This window comes from Acinonyx jubatus, chromosome D1, assembly GCF_027475565.1.
Source record: "Acinonyx jubatus isolate Ajub_Pintada_27869175 chromosome D1, VMU_Ajub_asm_v1.0, whole genome shotgun sequence".
In the NCBI taxonomy this organism is placed as follows: domain Eukaryota; kingdom Metazoa; phylum Chordata; class Mammalia; order Carnivora; family Felidae; genus Acinonyx; species Acinonyx jubatus.
Window position 1 is genome coordinate 72,741,092 of NC_069390.1, and position 21,515 is coordinate 72,762,606.

General features: G+C 40.3%; 1 protein-coding gene across 5 annotated transcripts in view; it reads left to right on the top strand.

Moving 5' to 3' along the window:
• The window catches only part of FAT3 (FAT atypical cadherin 3), a 667,592-nt gene that overhangs the window by 36,224 nt on the left and 609,853 nt on the right, over positions 1 to 21,515 (top strand). The gene's annotated exons all lie outside the window — the stretch shown is intronic.

Here is a 21,515-nt window from a genome sequence, read left to right on the forward strand (position 1 = left end):
AATTTGTCTGAGATTATAAAGCTAATAAGTTGTGGGGCCAGAATTGGAACCCAGATCTGCCCTGATTCCAGTGCTGTTCTCTTGACTACAGTTAAGCTCTAAATCATACGGTCTCAGACCTTGGGCAATTTGGATTCTTTGTAACACTAGCAATAGGTTACCTAGGTTGCTGATCAAACTTTGCTCTTTTACCTTACTAATTTGTTGAGAATTTTAGAAGTTGGCAGCCTGCTTTTGAGCATTCTGGTGGTGAAGAGAAATTCCAAATGGAAATCTCAGGCCCTAGCTCAGAAGTTGTGACTTCTGAGAACAACGATACCAAAATTCGTGCGTGTTGAGGCTTGCTGGGGAGAACAGCTCTGGCAAGGTTCACTCAGAAATGCATACAAACCTGATGTGCTCTTTTCCATTTGTGCCTAGGATTGTTTTACCCCATTGCAAAAAGCAGAGATCCTGGTTTTCATAGCTGTTTGCAATTTCAGCTCAGGTCTTGTTATAAAGTTTACATTTAAAGCTTTACAGTGGTACCAGGTTCAGGCTCAATTTGAAAGTAGCTGTGGAGGAGGCCACTTTAACATTTCCCCAGGGAAGTGGACTGGAAAATTGCTGGAGAGTGAACTGTAGGGAACAGCCTTGAATTGGTCTCTTGGGTTGGTCATAATTACCTAATGGATTTTCCATCTCTCAAAATTTTAGGAAGGAAAAAAATTCCCTTTAAAAAGTAACAACAAGAAAGTGAAACCTACAGGCTCATCCATTTCTCCTTAGAACTGTGAACTTCTGCCCTCCTGACTAGCCTTTGAAGAATGAGTGTGTACAGGGATAGACAAGTCAGGAAGGACGGGTGGAAGAGAAATCAGATTGATATGATTGAAAACTCACGAATATGTAGCCCCATTTCCCCCCTTTAAATCATTGTTGAATGCTAAGATTCAGCTCCTTTCAGGTTTGCTTTGGGTGCAGCTGGAACTGTATTTTAATGAACAATATAACCTAATTATGACTGAGCATTTTATTTTTCCATGGTCTCTAAAGTATCGGTTGAGTGACTTAACTGCTTGCATATCAGGGTTTCCTGGTCAAAGGGGCCTATTATGTAATCAGTTTTCACCCAGAGCACTCCCCTCTCTCCACCCCCATCTCGCTTAGAAATTGTATATGGAACCAGGAACAGTGAAGCCAGCCCCCTCCACCTGTCCCGGATATGTCCCAATACCTTTTCTATTTTAATGTGGGTTTTCTTTTCTATTATTATTCGGACTGCCCCAGGATGACAAAGTATCTCCTCCCTCTTCTGCTTCTCTGACTTTTATTATTATCGGCTCGTGTGTGTGTATGTCTGTGCTTGGTGCCAGGAATAAATATACTCCTATAGAGGAAGCCAGCCTCTGGGATCCCAGATGCATCCATTGGAATGGTGCATGTGAGTGCTTGCTGTGTGCCTGATGTTTTAAGTCTGAGATGGACCCACAGTGAAACAAACACTGACTCGCTGCTTTCCTGGTTGGGGGAAGTAAGTGAGTTAGAGAAGAAATGAAAACACCAGGTATACTATGGTAAGAGCTGTAAGGGATCAAAATGCTATGGAGTTCAGACAAGGGAGATTTACCCTGGCTTGAAGGGTCTTGGGTGAGATCATTTCAATTAGCTCCGGTCCTGGTTGTGCCAAGAGATGTCCCAGCTGGGCACCACAGCGTGAGCAGAGGCCCAGGACTGGGGAGCACAGAGATGACTGGCAGGGAGCAGGCATGGTTTCATTTGATTAGACTATTGGTTGCGTGGAGGATGGCATGGGGGAGAAAATTGGAGCCAGATTTTGAAGAGTCCTGGATGTCAGAGAGGGAGCTTGGACTTTATTCATTAGACAGTAGAGCTTCACTGAAAGAATGTGAGCATTTTGGCATCATTATGAGAACCATGATCAGTGTAGAGTTATCTGGAGGTAATGTGGTGTAAACAGTGTATTGGAGGGACATGGGGGTAGAAGGAAACAGACACAGAAGAGGCAGGTGTGTTTTGATGAGGAGTATAAGGAATGGACCTAGAGCAGGTGGGATGGAGATGGGGATCAGAGTACCAAGGACATTTGGAGGGAGAGTGAACAGTTGAGCCACTGATGAGGTGTAGGGGAGGAGGATTAGAGTTTGGATGTCAAAGAGAACAATGGTGGTGTTAACAGAATTAGGTGAGAAAAGAGGAATGCAGTTGGGGTGTGTGTGTGTGTGTGTGTGTGTGTGTGTGTGTGTGTGTGGTGTTGGGCGATGTTGGGCAGGAAAGAACTGTGGCCGTGTGATCTGACTTTCCCTTAGCTGTGTCATCTTGGGCAAGCAGTGTCACCCTTCGTAGCATTCTCCTGCATCTTAAATTCATATGACTCACTATTCCAAATAGTATCTGTTTGAGAAAAGTAGAGAATGGAATTGTTCAAGTAGTTCTCAGAAAGTAAGAAAAGGGAAGAACAGGAAATACAGTATGGAAATCTTCTGAACTTTCTGCTGCTGCGTAAGATTTAGACTCTTGACATTTAAAGCGGAAAGATACAATTTAAATAAATGACAGAAGGGTCTGTTAATTAGTGAAGAGGAAGTTTTCCCCTTTGACACTGAAGATGGCAATAATTGGGGGTAGCACCTATACTGGCCATATTTATAATCAAGGCTAATTGTTCAGTGGGTAATAAATAGAAGATGGGTTGAAATTTCTAAAGAGACCACACCGATGGCCATGTAGTGAACATTACAAACTATAAAAAGAGAACTATAGGTCATGTTCCTGTCTTACCTTTACATATGGTAGATGACACAAGAAGTCTACCTTGCAGTGGTGGGATAGGTGTATTTGGTTCTCAGAACTTGGCACTTGAGGAAGAACCAAAATCTTTCTCTACATGTCATAACTTGCAAATTATCTTACGGTGTCTACATTACTTGGAATTTTGTTGATTTGAAATGAATTGGAAAGGAACCAGACCTATCATTGAAAACTAATGGACTGAGCCTTCCTAAATGCTGGAGGAGACCAGAATGGCCTGCCCAGTCTTTAAAGGAGAAGGTTTTCAGCGTGCTTTCATCTCTTCTTCCTTAGGCTCTTTTTCTTTTTTCTTTTCTTTTTGTTCCTTGGGCTATTTTTCGTGTACGGGATGGAGAGCAGAGGATGTGGTCAGGGTGTTTTTAAGGTGGACTTCAGTTTGCCCTCAAGTTTTTCAAGCATAAGACAGTTTTCCTTAACCAGGGATAGGATCTATTACACCCCGAGCTGCTACTATTTTTGCCTCAGGAAAGTGAAGCTGAAGTTGAAGAGGTTTGTACAGCTGTCATGCAGAATTCTAAGCACTCATTTTATAAAACCTGTCAGTGTCACCCGGTTTCTTGGGCAGATGCAGCCTTGGGCTATGGCCTCTTTTCCTGTTACCCCTCTTCCATCAGGTTTGTTTTGTTTCCTGTTAGGAATGTTTCAGATTTAGCTTAGAAGCCGTGTGTGTGTGTGTGTGTGTGTGTGCGCGTGTGTGTGTGTGTGTGTGTGTGTGTGTGTGTGTGTGTGTGTGTATTTTAAACATATTCATTTATGTGCTTGGACTTTGACTCCTGTTTGTCTTCCAGGAGTCAAATACCAAAAAACAAAACAAAACAAAACAAAACAAAAAAGATCCAGGGCTCTGGAAATTTTGTCCTACAGGGAAAAGGAAGAGCAGAAATCCTTATCAGCTTTCTTATCTGGTTATAAAAGTGGTAAGGCATGAAATTGGAACAGATGGCATAAAAATAGCTAGACTTCTCTCCTTTAGTTGAGTTTTGCTGACAATTAAAGAAAAAAATCTTTGTAAACTCCCACTTGCAATGTTTCTTTTAAGGGCCTTTAAGGCCCTGTGGGTAAATGCATCAGTGTAACACGCTCTTATCCAGGTATGTTACAAGAAGAAGGCCATAAACTCCTTCAGGACCCAAGATCTACACTGGAAAGGATTTTATATGTATCTGTAATAAACAGATGGTAAAGGTAATGTATCACCTGGTCCCTTATCTGTCCCGAAGTTGAGACAGTATAGTTCCCATCTTAGGTTGTACCTGAGGGGGGAGAGGCAATAAATGGCCTATCTTTGATGAGTTAAAGTGGACACTAGAATATCCTTTAACAGAAGAGGAGAGAAGATTTGCGAATTGCAGGCGGAGTGTGCCAGCATATAGGACATCAGATAGACAGCAAAATAACTTAAGTAGTGGGTATCCTATTTGCTTTTTGTCTGCACATATTAAGTAGTATGAATAGCTGGGAAAAATTGTTATATCATTATCTGTGGGTAGTGTGGTGATAGTTTATTATAGGGCAGAGTTACTGAAAGAGAAAGAGCTGTATCATTACTCATATTAAAAAATGCTGTGACAGTGTACTACTTCAGATGAGTGTTGTTTCCATAAATCATTTCAAATCCCCATACTCAGGGGATTTTTGAAAAGATAGTATTTTCAGAGACAAAATTACTTCACTTTCATCATGGGAGGAATTTCAGAATGTAAGGAGGAATTCACCCAAGCAAGAAAGCCATTTAATGAGTTCATATCATTAAATAGGAAAGGTAAGGAGGAATATGTCCTGTTTAAAGATGTCTTAAAGTAACTCTCCCCAACCTGGATCCTCAGACCTCTGAGTAATTGGAATGTGTGACAGACCTGCTTATTTGTAGACTGAAGGCATAAAAACTGGATTCTTCTCTATTTTTTTTTTAGTTTATTTTTGAGAGAGAGAGAGAGAGAGAGAGAGAGAGAGAGAGAGAGAAAGCACGAGTTGAAGAGGGGCAGAGAGAGAGGGAGACACAGAATCCGAAGCAGGCTCCAGGCTCTGAGTTGTCAGCACAGAGCCCAACGTGGGGCTCGAACCCAGGAACTGTAAGATCATGACCTGAGCTGAAGTCAGACACTTAACTGACAGAGCCACCCAGGCACCCCAATATTTTGGCTGTTAAAATGACCTCATACCCACAGGGTTGAGAATTGTTCTCTAAGGTGAGGTATTTTAAGAACAAAGCTTTTGTTCGTTCTCACTCTGTTTGTCTTTTAATTTGGCTGTTTTCTTTTTTGTGGAATTTACCTCCAAGAATCTTACTACGTGACATTTCAGTCCAGCTGAGAATAGCACGACCAAATTACAGCCACTGATTGGACCCAGTTCAGTGCAACATATAACCTAAGAGCCTTGTAGCTTCCAAGTGTTTGTGTTATTCCAACCCCTTGGTGGCTTACACATTAATACTTGATTCCTCAGGATATTTCTTTCTAAAAGTGGAAACGCCACAACTAAGAGTTAAGTGCAGTGTACTTTGAATCTCCAAACCATTAGCTCTTTGACCTGCTCATGCTGGCTGGATGTCAAGATATCTTAGCCATTCCTTTTATTAAGGATTCTTCAAATTAATGCCTTCTAATTAATATCCTGTTAAATTTATTTTTTCTTTTCCCCCCTGAATCCCAGGTTTTCTCATTCCTATATTGCTTCTTTTTAATGTATATTGACTTTTTTTTCCTTTGCCTTTTTTTAAATTAAAAAAAAAAAACTTTTTAAATGCCTAAGTCTCTGGAAGGCTAAATGGACTCAGGCATTAATTTGCTTCTGTGTAACCGGAAGAAACTTGGACAAAGGCCACCATGTTAGATTAGCTTTTGCTTACCAGAGGCATCTGAAATGATGGAATAGTGATAAGAACCTTCTGAGAAGGAGCATTTAATTGGAAATTCTACTACTGAACAGATTATAAAATAGGCGACCTCTTTAGCTGCCTTCTATAGGTAGTAACTGCTTATGGGTGGTTTTAATAGCCTTCAGAATTCCTTGTCTCTCCTTCTCTTGTATTTTTCTGAAAGTAGGCAGTCTAGAAGTAGTTTGAATGGAAGAACAAGTATACACCCACTTTTACTGGAGTTCAGAGACGTCTCTTCACATATCAAGCTCTTTCCATCAGCTGATGAAACCTTAGCTCAGAATTTGGGGAATCAAGCCCTAAATGGTTATGAGATACTTTTAAGGCATTCTTGGTGTGGCCCTTGTCAGAGCTCAGAAAAGGTCATCAGACCCTTTAATGATACATGGAGAATCTCAGGAAATCAAACAAACCTCTTTTTCCATCTAGTGGAATTTTTGCTGGTCCTTAATGAGTAGGGCAGAGCATGATATGTTTGAAATAATTTAAATGTTAAATAATTTAGTGAAATAGTTGAAACAAATTTTATTTTTATAATTATTTGGGAATTTAGTACATAACCCTTCTTGAGAAAATTATAGATGATTCCACATGGGACTGTGATAAGACCAAGATCAGAAAACATCCCCATAAAAAGGGTTTGGGTGGTGATATCCGTGTCTCTGAAGCTACGATACCTGGCCAAAAGGCAAATTATATAAATGCTTCTGAAGGAGGACTGCCAGTTCTGTTCCATAGCAACAGAATAGTAGAGGTATAGAGAAGTAGGGACAGTCACTGTGGTCAGAGTAGCTACTAAAATGCAAGTATTCCTCTTTGAGCCCTTCTACGCCCATAGCAATGTCTTTTATTTTCCTCTTCTTTTCCTTCTTTATTCCTCCTTACTTCATAGCTGGTTGCTATGCCCCACATTGTCTATTGTAATAAATGGAATATTAGTCCCATGCACCTGGGAATCCTTGGTGGCCTTGTTCCCAGTATTCCCAGTGCAGTGCTGAGGGGCTGATCATTTGTGTGGTGGATGGAGCACCTCTGTGTTAACTCTGCCAGGTTTCGTGTGCTCCACCTTTCTCCAGGTTCTGTCCATCATTTTCTTTTTAATTCATTTAACTTGGTCTTTCTCAGGGTTTTGGGGTCATATAAGAGCCTGGAATTTTATATATCTTTATCTATACACATACATACATACACACACACACTGTGTGTATATATATATATATATATATATGTGTGTATATATATATGTATATATATATATATACATATATATACATATATATATACATACACACACATATATACACATATATATAATTATGTATACACATATATATATACACATATATATACACATATATACAATTTTATATATACACATATATATAATTAATTTGTTGAAAACTATTTCATATCACCAATACTGTGGTAGTAGTAACCATATCACTGCATATAAAGCTTTTAAACTGTTTAGCCTTCCTCTAAAATTTCCTTCCTCATGTCTGCACAAGATATGAAGTTTGGATCTGCTAAGTCAAATTCCATTTATTCTAAAATGTTGTGTGATAAGAGTGGTTGGTATTTGAATATAAGTCTATACACATGTTATAATTTTAATTTTTAATTCTAAATGCTTGAAAGTGAACAAATCATGAAACATTTCCCCAGTGTGTCACCTATTAGTATTGACCATTTCCTACTTTGTATTGCTTTTAATCTTCTCTCTCTCTCTCTCCCTCTCTCTCTTTTTTTTTTTTTTTCATCTTGACTTAACTTTTCTAGTGACATTTCTCAAGCTCCCAAGAGCAGGGGTCTGCATTTGATATTAGCTTTTAGAATGAAAGAAAGCTGACATATACTGACTGAACAGCCACTGTCTTCTGGGCCTCGTGCTAGGAGGCAGTGTTCAGGGAAGTGTTGCAAGGCTGGTATCATTACCTCCATTTTACAGATAGAGAAGCTGACCAGCAGAGTAATTAAGTACCAGAGACACATAGTTATGTTTGAGCTACTGACCAGTCACTGCCAAGCCCACAGTCTCATTTTACCATTATGAGATTTTACCATTATGCCACTTTATCTTGTGTGTTCTAGGTGTCATTTTGTTGACTTTAGCTAATTTAATTATACAAATGATAAGTAATAGAAACTTAGGTGTCATTTAATTATACAAATGATAAGTAATAGAAACCAGGGTACTTTGACATTTACCCCGTCTCATGACAAGCCGAAGGACATTATACTAATGCAGATATTTACTTTAGATTTGAATGTGGAACAACTTGAGACTTATATTTTGAGCCTTGTTTTCTTTTTTAAAATTGAAGGGTAATTGACATAGAGTATTATGTTAGTTTCAGGTGGGAAACATAGTGGTTTGACATTTACATACGTTATGAAATGACCACTATAATTTTAGTTACTATTTGTCACTATACAAAGTTAGCACAGTGTTATTTGCCCATATTCCCTGTGCTGTGCATTACAGCCATGACTTACTCATTTTATAACTGGAAGTTTACACCTCTTGATCTGCTTTACCCTTTCACCTACCCCCCAATACCTCTCTTCTCTGGCAACTACCAGTCTGTTCTCTGTATCTGTGAGTCTGGTTTTGTTTTGCTGGTTTCTTTTGTTTTTTAGATTCTACAAAGAAGTGAAATCACATAGTATTTGCATTTCTCTGTCTGATTTATTTTACTTACCCTCAAGGTCCATCCATGGTGTCACAAATAGCAAGATTTCATTCTTTTTTATGGCTGACCAATATTCCATTGCATATATATGCCACATCCGTATCCAGTCATCTCTTGATGGATACTTAAGTTATTTCCATGTCTTAGGTATTGTATATAATGCTGCAGTGTATGTAAGGATGCATATGTATCTTTTTGCATTAGTGTTTTGTTTTCTTGGGGAGAAAAAATATCCATAAGTGCAATTTCTGGATTGTATGTGGTTCTGTTTAAGATTTTGAGGAATCGCCATGCTGTTTCACATAATGCTGCACCACTCACTTTACATTCCCACCGAGAGCGCATGAGAGTTTTCTTTTCTCCATGTTCTTGCCAACAGTTATTTCCAAACCTTGTTTTCTTTTTGTACGTGTTCCAGGAATTCCACATGTGAATACAACATGAAATATGGTTATTTATAGCATAAGTAAAATGTGTATTGAAATGGTTAAATTGTAGAAACCAATCTTGGGTTGTTTTAAGGACATTAAAGCACTTTCTGCCCCTTGCCCTATAGAACAAATTGTGCCTTTAGAAGGAGCTTAACCAGTCATTCAGCAGACCCTATCACATACCATACCCTTACTGTGGGTGAATCCAGGTTGCTATGACAATGGAAATATTTTTTATTTTCTTTTTTTTCAGAATATAAACACATGAAACTTGAATATTGCTTAAGTTTGCAATTTTATATTTATCTTTTCTGACTTCATGTGACAAAGACAAAGAGGTGAGGAAGACACAAGCCATTCATCTTCAGAGTTATGCAATTGTCTCTCCCTCCCACTCCCAGCTCCTAGTGGAGGTCCTGGCACTAAATGTGGCTGTCACTAGGCTACGCTGACATCTTAAGGGCAGTTATGGAGAGAGATCAGATGTCTTTCCTTACTGTTATTATTCAGAGATTAACGTGTGTTTATTTCAACTTGGATTTGAAACCCCACTCTCCTTGAGTAAAGAGGGTTCAGAGTCAGAGATGCTCCATGACCCTTTTAGATTGTCGGGACATAATTCTGTGAATATTCTGTGGAGAAAAAAAAGTAGAAGACAGGAGAAACAAAACAATTGCTAAGCCGAGAGTCTAGAAATTACCACCGGCTCCCTGGAGGTTTTGGTCTTGGGATCCCTTCTTGGGGACCCACAATGCTACTGAAGATGACCACTCAGGAGTCAGAGAACTATAGGTGGCTCAGCATGTTTTGGGGTGTCCAGGAGCTGAAACCCCATATTTACTTAAAAGATAGAAAACTTAGTGCCTTCTCCTTCACGAGGCTAACAACAAAAACTGTTGGAGATTTTAAAAAGAAACAACTCTGCCTTGTGCTTTCATGCATCCTCTCCCTCCAGTACACCCTCTCTTCTTTTCCTCCTTCCTTCTCCACCCTCCTGTTTTAACTGAGAGCCAGGCACTGTACTGGGCACCACAGATACAATGGTGAATGGGGTTGGCCTTTTTCTCTGTCTTCAGAGGGCCCCAGTCTCATGGGGAAGACACAGGAGTAAACAGGAGGTTACAACCTGAGACCGAGATTTGTTGGACAGAGCAAGGGGTGCACCACCTCTGGGGAACATCTGTGGTCCTGAGAAGACTTCCCAAGGGATGGCTAAGGTCTTGGGGAAGGGCAGGAGGCTCCAGCATCTCTTCCCTCCTTCTTTCCCCTTTCCCTCCATCAATTCTCCCTGTTTTGGGGCATTAACTTTAGCAGTGTCCCAGCTGAAATTATGGCTTCAATAACTACTTTTTATTATTAAACATAAGACATGGTTTGTAATAGTCTCCTCCAAATCTTTAACTTGGAAGGAGATTTATCTCCGGTTCTCAACGTCTCTTTTAAGGAAATACTGACTAGTTTTTCATTAAGAGAAAGGGGTAATAAATAAGGTACATTTCTTTTCAAAATTTATCAAAGTAGCTCCCTGAGCAATTCATGCTGTTTATTTCATTCTCTAGTTTGGGAATCTGGCCTCATAATGAAAAATTATGTCCAAATATCTTTGAAACTGTATTTTCTCTTTAGTATGGGCAGCAGCTAAAGAAGTGTCTTCAGAACCAAAATGCTATTTATTCCCTGTTTGACACGTACAAATCCTCCTTGTTAAAATGTCATTAGGGAGGCATATGGAGCTGTATGGTCTTGGTTGATAGGTACTTTTCAGCTTTTATCACTGTCTCTGTCAGAAAATTAAGTGCAATCGAGGGTGCTTTCATTTCTTTTTAACTCTAGTGGGTCTATTTTGTATTAGGGAATATAGTACAACTTTTTGCCTTGGAGAAATGCATGTCCCTTTCCACTCCAACAACTTCAGCTCTCTGGTGGTTGTGGCTGAAAAAGCCTCTTTTGCCCGCCCTCTGGTTGAAAGCAAGAATTGTCTCAAAGACTCACCTCATTTCTGTTGTACAGAGAGACTGTATCTTCTATTAGTCAGGTGGTTATCTCCTAGAAGGTTTATGGAAACCCCATTTGAAAATTTGGGGATGCTTTTTGGGTGCCTCTTCCTGATTTCACCCTGATGATTTTCATTCTCTGTGATTCATGCTCATAATTCTCTGGTAATGCTGGCACCCACAGAGCTGTATTCCAATGGCAAATGGCCCATCAGCACGGTCTGTGTGCCGCCCCATGCTGATATAAAGCTGCTGGGAGGACCTTGGACTTTGCCAGTGCCTTAATCTGGTGTGGAAGGGCATGGAAAGGCTGCCTGCCTGACAATGCCATACCTGTCACCCACCACTGCTCCCTGAATTCCCACCGTGCTGATTCTTTATATGACTCATTTATTGAAAACATCTACTGGAGAGGAGATCTACTTGGCACCTGTGAGTTTATCATAGTATTTGTTACTCAAGAAGGAAGAACTGGGACAGAAAACAAATCCTAATTTATTTATTTATTTATTTTTTGTATGCGCCTACACTTCTCAAAGATGAAAACGGTGTAGAGGTTGCTCATTGTAGGGACATTCCTTCAGGTGTGTAAAAAATTTCTAATCACATACCAGAAATCTAAATAGTTAATTAGTTCCAATGAGTTAACCTTAAGTATAAAAAAGAAATGGTAGGTTTCTTTGGACTGGGGACCGGGGAGAGAACACAGAGCTGGAGGTCTCCTTAGCAGCTCAGAACGTGCACAGAGTTTGGAGAGGGTCCTTGGGCTGAGAGTGGTAGCTTGGGAGCCATCATCACTTTGAGGAATGAACAGCCAAAGGGTTTGAATGTAGGGAAGAAAGCAGTGATGGTGATGGGGAAATGATCCCAAAGAAATAGATGTACCAGTTAGCCCTCTCACTTCCTGCCCATTTCTTGTATCTTCTGATTAAGTGGCTAAAACATAGTTTTACCTAGAACTATATTAAAAGAAGGTAAAAAAGTCATGTTTAATTCTGACACTTCTCAACAGAAGCCATTGGTTAACATTACTTATTTGGAGATATTCCTTTTTTAGGCTAGCATCCTGAAATTCTTAAGGAATCTGAGTCTGTGAAAATCCTTTTTGGGACTGCACAAGTATATGTGCCTTGCAGAATGACACATATGGGCATTTCTTTGTTAGGCTCTGGGGAGCTGGGTCTTCAGATGTTGTGCAGTTGCTTAGATGACTGAAAATTGTGGTTCTTCCCCCTTCCATGTACATTACCACCGGTATAGGCTTTTAGAGTATAAAGAGAATTTAGTTGTCTGCCCTAAATCCCTCATTTCAAAAAAAAAAAAAAAAAAAAAAATCAGTTCAGAGAAAGAAAGGGACCAGGAAGAAACCCTGGTAATAAGCTCTGTTCAGGTCATTAATTTACTTAATCCTAGCCCTGAGGGATACCTGTTATCCCCATTTCACATGTGGGGACACATATTCACAGAGTTAAGGAGCTTGCCTGGGGAGATGCGGAACTAGGCAGAGGAGTGTTTAAGTTTAGATCTTCCTTGGGGTGCCTGGGTGGCTCAGTCGGTTAAGCAGCCAACTGTGGCTCAGGTCATGATCTCATGGTTCCTGGGTTCGAGCCCTGTGTCAAGCTCTGTGCTGACAGCTCAGAGTCTGGAGCCTGCTTCAGATTCTGTGTCTCCTCCCTCTCTCTCTGCCCCTCCCCCACATGCACTGTTTCTTTCTCAAAAACAAATAAACATTAAAAAAAAAATTCAATTTAGATCTGCCTAGTGCTAATGTTCCTGCTCTTTCCACTACCAAAATTAAGGCCGTTCTGCTAATTAGTGATCAAGAGAAGGGACTGGAACCCAGGCATCTTAACCCCCTAAGCAGTGATCTTTTCAATACCTTGTAATACTTGTAATACTTGGAAGAGTTTGAACATACATGCCAATTGTCAAAGAGATTCGTATGGAATTCCTTTTCTTAATTTTATAAAAAACAAAAAATAATTTCCTTGAGACTGTTAATTCCACAATTCCCTCTCCTCTTTTTAAAAAAGTTTGGTTCTTTGCATAGAAGCTAATTGAACTTTCAGACGCATCAGGAACTCAATTTTAATCTCTGGTCACTCTTCAGTGTATATTTCTTTTCCGTTCAGATGGTAAGTATGCAATTGCGGTTACCCTGATTAATGTTTTACATATTTCCCCAGGCATTCATAGATAATTGACTAAAATATAAGTTACCCTTGGCTTCAGAAACTTCTGGCATTTAGAAACATGCACAAACTATACCCCTTGGTGAACAGTGTTCCAACTTACAATTTTCTTCCTTTTAAGGAAGAGTTGGGGGGCAGAGAAAGAGAAGACATTTTCAGGGGAGATTTTGGTTACAATAAAGAGAGACTGTGGTTTAAAACCATTACTTTCTTTCCACCTCAGCCTTTTACTCTGTGTGGGAAAAATAAAAACTGGTTGTGTTCAGGTGTTTTTAACATGACGAGCTAGAAGGGGAAGCAGAATCAGCTCTTTTCTCCTCTTCATCTCACAGCAAAAATATCACCATATCTTAAATTGCCTTGGGTCAGAACACTGTTTGTTGAATTATTCAACAGTTGGAACTGGTAGAATTAGAAGATTCATTAGACTGAAGGTCAGAAGTTAAGTTAAAAACATTTCCTTATCGTTATGATATGACTCGCAATGTTGACAGATTCCAGAAGGGCCGCGGGAGCTGAGAGATGTGTGGTCTTAATGAGCAGGAAATACTCTCTTGCCTGGCCAGTTAGCCCCCATCCATGAAAAGGTGCCCCGAATTCAAATCATTTCAGTCTGTGTTCGGATCTGCAGTCAAGTGTGTGCTGAGTGAGATTCCTCCTGGTTCTTTTCATGGAACATTAGGTAAGAGTGAAAATGTCCCATTGATTTATTTTCATTTTCTTGATTTTATCCACATCCCATGAAAACATGAATCTGGGTCATATAATTTGGACAAACAGAGCTTGTTGCTGTTCAGTTAATCTTCAGGTTATTTTTCAGAAGAGCCTATGGCTTGAAGTCATCAGATGGGAATTAGATTGAGTGGGATTTATCCTTAGAAGTGACGGCAGGGTCGCCTGGGTGGCTCAGTTGGTTAAGTGTCTGACTCTTGATTTCGACTCAGGTCACGATCACACAGTTTGTGGGATTGAGCCATGAGATTCTCTCTTTCGCTCTCTCTCTGCCCTTCTTGTGTTGTCTCTCTCTCTCAAAATAAATAAACTTAAAAAAAAAAGTTCTGGCAAAAGAAAGGATATCAGTTCTGTGCACGTGCAGAGTACCAGGAGCTCTTGGGTAATGAAATATTTACCTACCTTCTTCCTCATTCATGTGTATGTAGTCGGTACTTAGTGTTGAGTATCATCATATGGGCAATGGAGAAGATGATTTTCAGAAAAGAACACATGCACTCTGCTCTCTTGACTTGTCTATCCATGCTACCCCACTTTCCCTTCCCATTTGGCAGCCCACCAGGGAGGTTGGGCTTTGGGGGGCATTCTACCCCACAGCCTCTAGTGCCACCCGAGTATTCACTTCTTGCGGTTTGTTGACATCACTTCTTTGTAACATGTTAAATTATTAGTTTGAACGCTTCAGAAATAATTGATGGTGAAGCCATCTGAGGAACAAGATGTTCACTTACCATTTTGGCTGTGGCCACTTTTTTCTCCATTAAGACTCTTTTTCCACAGGTGATTGATGACATCTTGTTGATCCTAAGCTGCCAGAGGGGGTGAGATTTCTCGGCACCATTTGGTATAGATGACCGCTTCCTTCATCTTAAAACACTTTGATTTCCAGTCTTCACTTACTTTATCCTCCCCTGGTTTTTCTCCCACCTTACTGGCCATTCTGAGAAGGCCTTTATTGAGTTCTTTTTTGACCCTCCTCCCCATCTGTAAATATTGAGAGTATCTCAGGACTTGAACTTGGATCTTGTTCTCTTTTTATCTACATTCTTTTTCTTTACCTTTAGTGATATCATTTATTCCACTGGTTTTAATACCGTCTATAGGTTAATTACTCTTAAGTTTATATATCAAATTGACCTCCCACTTGGATGTCTAAGGGGTATCATCTACATACATGTCTACAGAGAACTAATGTTCTCTCCGTCACCGTCCTGAAACCTGCTTTCACCCGTCTTTCCAGCCTCCATAAATGGTACCGCTATCCATGCAGTTCTTCAGGCTAAAACCCTAGGAGTCATCCTTTGTTTCTCTCATTTCCTTATTTCCCATATCTAACCCATTAGCAAGTCCTGTAAGTTTTACTTTCAAAATATATCCCAAACCTAACCACTTCTCACTGTCTCTGTTGTAACAACCCTTGTTCAAGCCATCTGTATCTCTCTCCTAGACTATTGCAGTGGCTCCAGTCCAGATGTGCACTACCTGCCTCCAGTCTTGCACTTTTATAGCCCATCTTCCACCCCGAGCCAGAATGCCTATCAGGCCTCATCACTATCTTGCTTAAAGCGTTTCAGTGGCTTCCTGTTGCTATCAGTCTAAGATTTAAATTGTTACCATAGCCATGAGGTCTCACATGACCTGGTTCCTGTGTGTCTCTCTGATTTCATTTCTCTCCACTGTCCTACTGGTTATTGTGACACTGGTCTTCTCTCTGTACCTTAAACCCCTGGAATGGCCTGCCCCCTGACCTTTGGCTCTGCTGCTTCTGCTTCCTTTTCCTTAGCATGATCCTATTCCATTTTCTTCATATACATTTCAGTACTTTAAGTGATCATGTTTATGCACTCTACCTTCAGTCTTCCATCACAAGAACTTCCTATCCTTGGGGGCAGTGAATCTGTCTGTTGGATTCACTGCTATACTCTTAGTGTCTGCAACAGTGCCTGGAAAATAGTTGCTGCTCAATAAACAGTGGCTGACTATATTTGCCTCTGTAAATTCTGGAACTCTTTTGATTTATCCTTTAAAGAGAGAGGTAACAATTCCTTTGATATGCTGGACTGAGTGAATTGGATTTGCCCCATTCATCTGAATAAACTATCTTGCCAGATCCCATTAATCTTTTCAATGTGACTTGGCTCTTTCTGTCTTCCTCTAGGTACCCATTTTGGAAGTAGATTTACTTTGATGTTGCAAAACTCTTGTCCCATTTTTAACCCTTGAGTGACAAGGGTTCTTGGAAGAAGTGTATACTGATTCCTTGCACTTCTTTCTTGGCTTGGGAGTGGTTTGTCATGAGGCTGTGTTTTTTTGTTTGTTTTTGTTTTTGTTTTTTTTCTTTTTTCACTATATGGCTGTATGAGAATTAAGAACAGCTCTCCCAAGCAATAATTGGTCTCCACCTTACTTCTGCAGGGTTACAGAAGGAAAAATCTGTGGCTTATTCATCAAAGAGAGCCCTCTTTTGATGTTTTTCTAAATTCCTGCCTGTGTCAGATGTGGAGGTAATGATGGGAAGGAATAGCGAAGCCACTGAAACGGCATTAGAGGAGAAATTGGTGGGGTGATTAGTGTTGTACATTGTGCCCTGTGAAGTTTATGCTCCCATAGAAATGAGAGTCCCTCCTGGTTGCAGATCACCAGGCAGTGTAGAAATCAAGTAGGTAAGTCTGTGCCAACTTTCTGGTTAAGGATTCTCTGTTCCAGCATAAACTTCGCATTCCCATGGCATGATTAAACTACTTTCCAAGTCCCTAATACGTGTGTGACATTTTGTGAGTTATTGAGTAGTGGTGGAAACAGTGACTGGAAAGATGAAAGAGATGTGGAGCATGTGCTCAGGGAGCTCTTAATAAATATGAAGATAGCTAACATAAAAATCAGAATACAGTTTGGGCCAGAAGAAGAAGAAAGAAATGCAGTGGCCACAGTGCAGCGGGCTTTTAAGGTGTGTGTGTGTGTGTGTGTGTGTGTGTGTGTGTGTGTGTGTGTCTGTGTGTGTGTGTGTGTGTGTGTGTGTGCGTGCGATCACATGTAGGTTGGAGGGGGATGGGAGAGAATGAAAAGGAGAGCTGCATGGAAGATGGGTTATTGGAAAAGCACATGTCATATGGGGTTGGATAACCCAGGGAAAATGTGCTCCAGATAACTGAAATGTTAAAGGAAGGGTAATCCCCAGGTCTCCTTCACTTCTGTTCTTGTCCATGACCTTGGACAACCTTGTTAAGGAAAGGATTGCCAAGGAAGCCTGCTTAGGCCTTTTGTAGAAGTAAGGTCTGTTGAGCCGAATGAGATATTCATCCGCAAACCTGCTGTCCGACTGCCAGATGGAGATCTGACCCTGTATCTTGTCCAGTGTTGTGTTTATCCCAGGGAAACTGGAGGAAGCCCACCCCGTGGGACCTGGGGGGCTGGTTTCCTGTACATCAGATTTTCACATCTCACTTTCTATCAACATGCCATCGCTTGGTTCCCCCTGTACCACAATTATCTCGTACCTATTTTTTAATGTTAATTTATTTTTGAGAGAGAGAGACAGAGGGAGGGGGCAGAGAGAGGGAGACAGGATCCAAAGTGGGCTCTGGGCTGATAGCAGAGAGCCCGATGTGGGGCCTGAACTCACAAATTGTGAGCTCATCACCTGAGCTGAAGTCACACGCTCACCTGAGTGAGCCATCTAGGTGCCCCATCATACATATTTTTTAAATTGATCCTCTGTTTTACTTAAACAAATCAATTCCCATCCCAAACAGTAGTATCTGTGAAATCACAAGTCTGATGTCTAGTGTTATGTTTTCCCAAATTATATACTACCTCTGTTTACCTCATGTATTTTATGCTGTTACATTATACTAACGTGTTGTGTTTGTTTATAGAGAACTTGTGTCTTCTGCCTTTTGAAACCATTTCAGTTTTGGGGGAAAAATAAAATTACTTCTTCAACATCTTTGTAGCAATCCTATTAAGACCTTCTCCTTCATCTCCCTCCCAGCTCATCCCCCACCCCAGCTTCCAGATTCTGTAACATTCTGAGCCTGCAGGGATTGTAGAGGACATAATAAAAAAAGATCTTGGGTATTTTAGGATTTGAAGTGCAATGAAAGGAAATTACCGACACACTGAATCGCCATTTAATGGGAGATGGTGATATCGATCTGGTAATGTTTCTTGCGGTCGTAGTTGTAATAACTGTATAATATCGTACACTTTATCAAAATAATTTAAAAGCCGGCAAATGAAGTTGTTATGGAGCCTCTGTGTAAATTGAAATGCAAGTCAGAGGGTCTAGAAGTTGGTGCAGGAGGAAGAACAGAAAGGCCTAGAGGACAAAATTAGGGGAAGACTAAAGCTCTGTAGCCAGATTATATTTCTGAGGATTCAGTAATGCTTACGTGGGGCTTGGAGTCAAGGACCCTGTTATTCTACAGAGGGCAAAAAAACAATGCCTTCATCCCCTCATTTGTTTTAACCATTATTATTCTTTTGAGCTGACGGAAGTTAGCACACAAAGTTGCTTGATTTGTAGGATATGATTATGTTTATTAGAACATTTCTGGTATAATAAACCGACTTTATGAGGGGTCTGCTATCAGCAGGTTGCAAGTTAGTGCGTAGCTCGACACATTGGTTTTTATAGCCCATAATGAAATGTCTACTGTTATCAAAATTTTAATGAAAATTATGATGGTATTTCTCAGCTTCCTTATTAAAAAATCAGGTCTCAGTATTTCTAAAACTTTCATTATTACTTTAATCAGTTTGTACTCCCATTATCTTTCTTGGGCACTAAAATTCTTGAAATTTCAAATCTCTTTTAATATCCTTTCTTCACATGCATAATCTAGATCATGATTATAGATAGAGAAATGGTTGGGCATAATTAAGATTTGTCTTTCTTTTTTTTTTGGAAAATTAGCATAAGCTGGAGAAAACACTCTCCCTGTGTTCCTTTACTCGCACACGACTGCCCTGCCACCCTTCACTTTGTTTCTGACACCAGATGTGTGGGTTTTCTGCACACCAAGCAATTCTGACACCAGTTGGGTGGCCTCCAATTCAATTCCTGTAGGTTAAAGGCTCAGTCCCACAAGACAGCCCCCACTTGCCAATTACAAGTCTCAGATTGTCACCTGTCACCTTGGGTTCAATAATTTGTTAGAATGACTCAAAGAACACAGGGAAATATTTACTTATGTTTGTTTATGGGTTTATTATATAATAAAGGATACAGATGAACATCCAGATGGGAGAGATGCATGGGCAGGTATGTGGGAAGGGATGTGGAGCTTCCTTGCCCTCTCTGGGTATGCCACCTTCTCAGCACCTCCACATGTTCACCAAGCTGGGGGCTCTCTGCACCCCATACTTGCGGGGGGGGCAGTTTATGGAGGCTTAATAACATAGGCATGATCAGTTATTAACTCAGTTTCTAATCCTTCTCTCCTTCCTTGAGTGTGGGAAGGGGGGTTGTGAATTGCAAGCTTCTAATCACGGCTTGGTTTTTCTGGTGACCAGCCAGAAGCTATCCAGGAACCCACCAAGATTTGCCTCATTAGAACAAAAAACACCCCATCACCTAGGAAATTATAAGGGATTTAGGGATTCTGTGTCAGGAACTGGGGCCAAAGACCAGATATTAGAACAAAAGATATTCTTAGTGGTCTTATCACTTAGGAAAATTACAAGGGTTTTGGGGGCTCTGTGCTAGGGACCAGCAACAGAGACCAATATATATATTTCCTATTATTTCACAAAGCAGCTACTCTTGTTACTACTGTAACAATACTGCACAATCTTGATTTGGGGCACCTAAGTGGCTCAGTCTGTTGAGCTCCCGACTCCTGATTTCAGCTCAGGTCATAATCCCAGGGTTGTGGGATTGAGCCCAGTGTCAGGCTCCACGCTCAGTGTAGAGCCTGCTTAAGATTCTCTCTCTCTCTCCCTCTATCCCTCTCCCTGGTTCACGCTCTCTCTCTCTCTCTCAAAACAAAACAAAGCAAAACAAAACAAAATAAAAAAAACCTTTGACAAAACCCTTGATTTGGTTTCCAATTAAAATTTTCTGATAACTTGGAGGTTCACTAATATTTGATTTTGAATTATTGATACAAAGCGGGGGTATTTGTCAGAATTGCTTGGTGTGCAGAAAACCCACTTCAGGTTTGACCACTTCAGGTTTGCTTTCAAATCTTAGCTTTTGTGAATGTGATACATTTGTTACAAAGTATCCTTAAATAATTAAGCTATCGAGGATTTATTCTTCTAGAAAACATTTTGGCTAAAAGTGGACATACATTTTTAAATTTTAAAAAACATTTTACACTTAGTGGAAAGCTTTGTTATTTCATTAGATATCTGTGTTTTTCTTTCCCCAGTTTAGGGACAGAGCTATGTAGTATATTGATCTTAATATTACCTTACCAGTCTAATTTTACTCATGTTTTTAAACCCAGAGGAAAACAGAATGCTGAGTTCTTGACCTTTCCTGTGACTCTGTCAGTACTCACATTTTTCTAGCCTTTCTTATACATTTGTTTTGCTGTGCTATTTGCTTTTATGAATGTTTAATAGAGAGAGCTTTCACAGCTGTTGGAAGCCCTCACATCCATATGAAAGAACAGCGACTTTGTAATTGGGATTGTTAGGAGACGTTTTTCCAACAGGGGCCCATTTGCACACATACGTGATGGTTACTTGCATATTTTAGTGTGTATGTCAAGTATTTAATGCAATATACATAAACACAGCAACAATAACAGGAATTTGTGCTGCAGTATGGGCCATGATTTCTTTAAAAATTATTTTGAGACACAGAGACAAAACGATCAGGGGAGGGGCAGAGAGGGAATCCATCCTAAGCAGGCTCCACACCATGAGTGCAGAGCCCGACGCGAGGCTCAGTCCCACAAACTGTGAGATCATGACCTGAGCTGAAATCAAGATTCAGACACTTAACTGACCGAGCCACACAGGCGCCCCGGATGGGCCATGATTTCTAAGCCCTTGCTGCTCCAGTCTTCCTTCCGGGCACCACCCTGCAAACAAGAGCCTCTCCACTCTCCATCTGTCCATGTGGCGTGCTGTAATCCGGTACCAGACCCTCTTTCCTTGTCTCATACTGCACTGGGGACATCACCCTCCCCAAGATTTACCTTCTTTCTTTCTCCCTAGCAATCCATCCAAGTAACTTTTCAGTTACAGCCACTTTCAATATTTAACTTTCTCACCATATCAAATTCAAACTTTTGTGTATGGATTTCAAATGATGCCATAATGCTCAATCTCCTTTTCAACCTTTTTTTTTTTTTTTCTAAATACCTACAAGCCTCCCTGTTCATCTCTGGATCCACTGATTGGCAAACACGCTATGCTTCTTCTTTCCATGTTATGACTCCTTTTCCCCAGCTTTTCCAGAGTGTGTTTCTTTATTGTTCTTCATTTCATCAAAACCTGTGTATTTTCCAAAGTCTGACTTGATTCCTCTCTTCATCATGTATCCTAAATCACTGCTTTTCCTCACTTTGGAAGACAGCGTGTCTGTGCCACCAATTTAACATTTATCTACTAATTGATTACTTTTCGGGAGCACACATGCTGTGTAAAATAACTAATACCTCTGAATGTTCATTTTGATGATAATGATTCTTAAAATTGAGACTTAAGTACATTTATGCTTATGAATCACAGCCTTTTATAAAGTTTCCTAATTCCACTTTTCCAGTAACCTTCCTAACTTGTAAAATGAAGGAGTTGGATTGGGTGCCTCATCTTTAGAATATTTT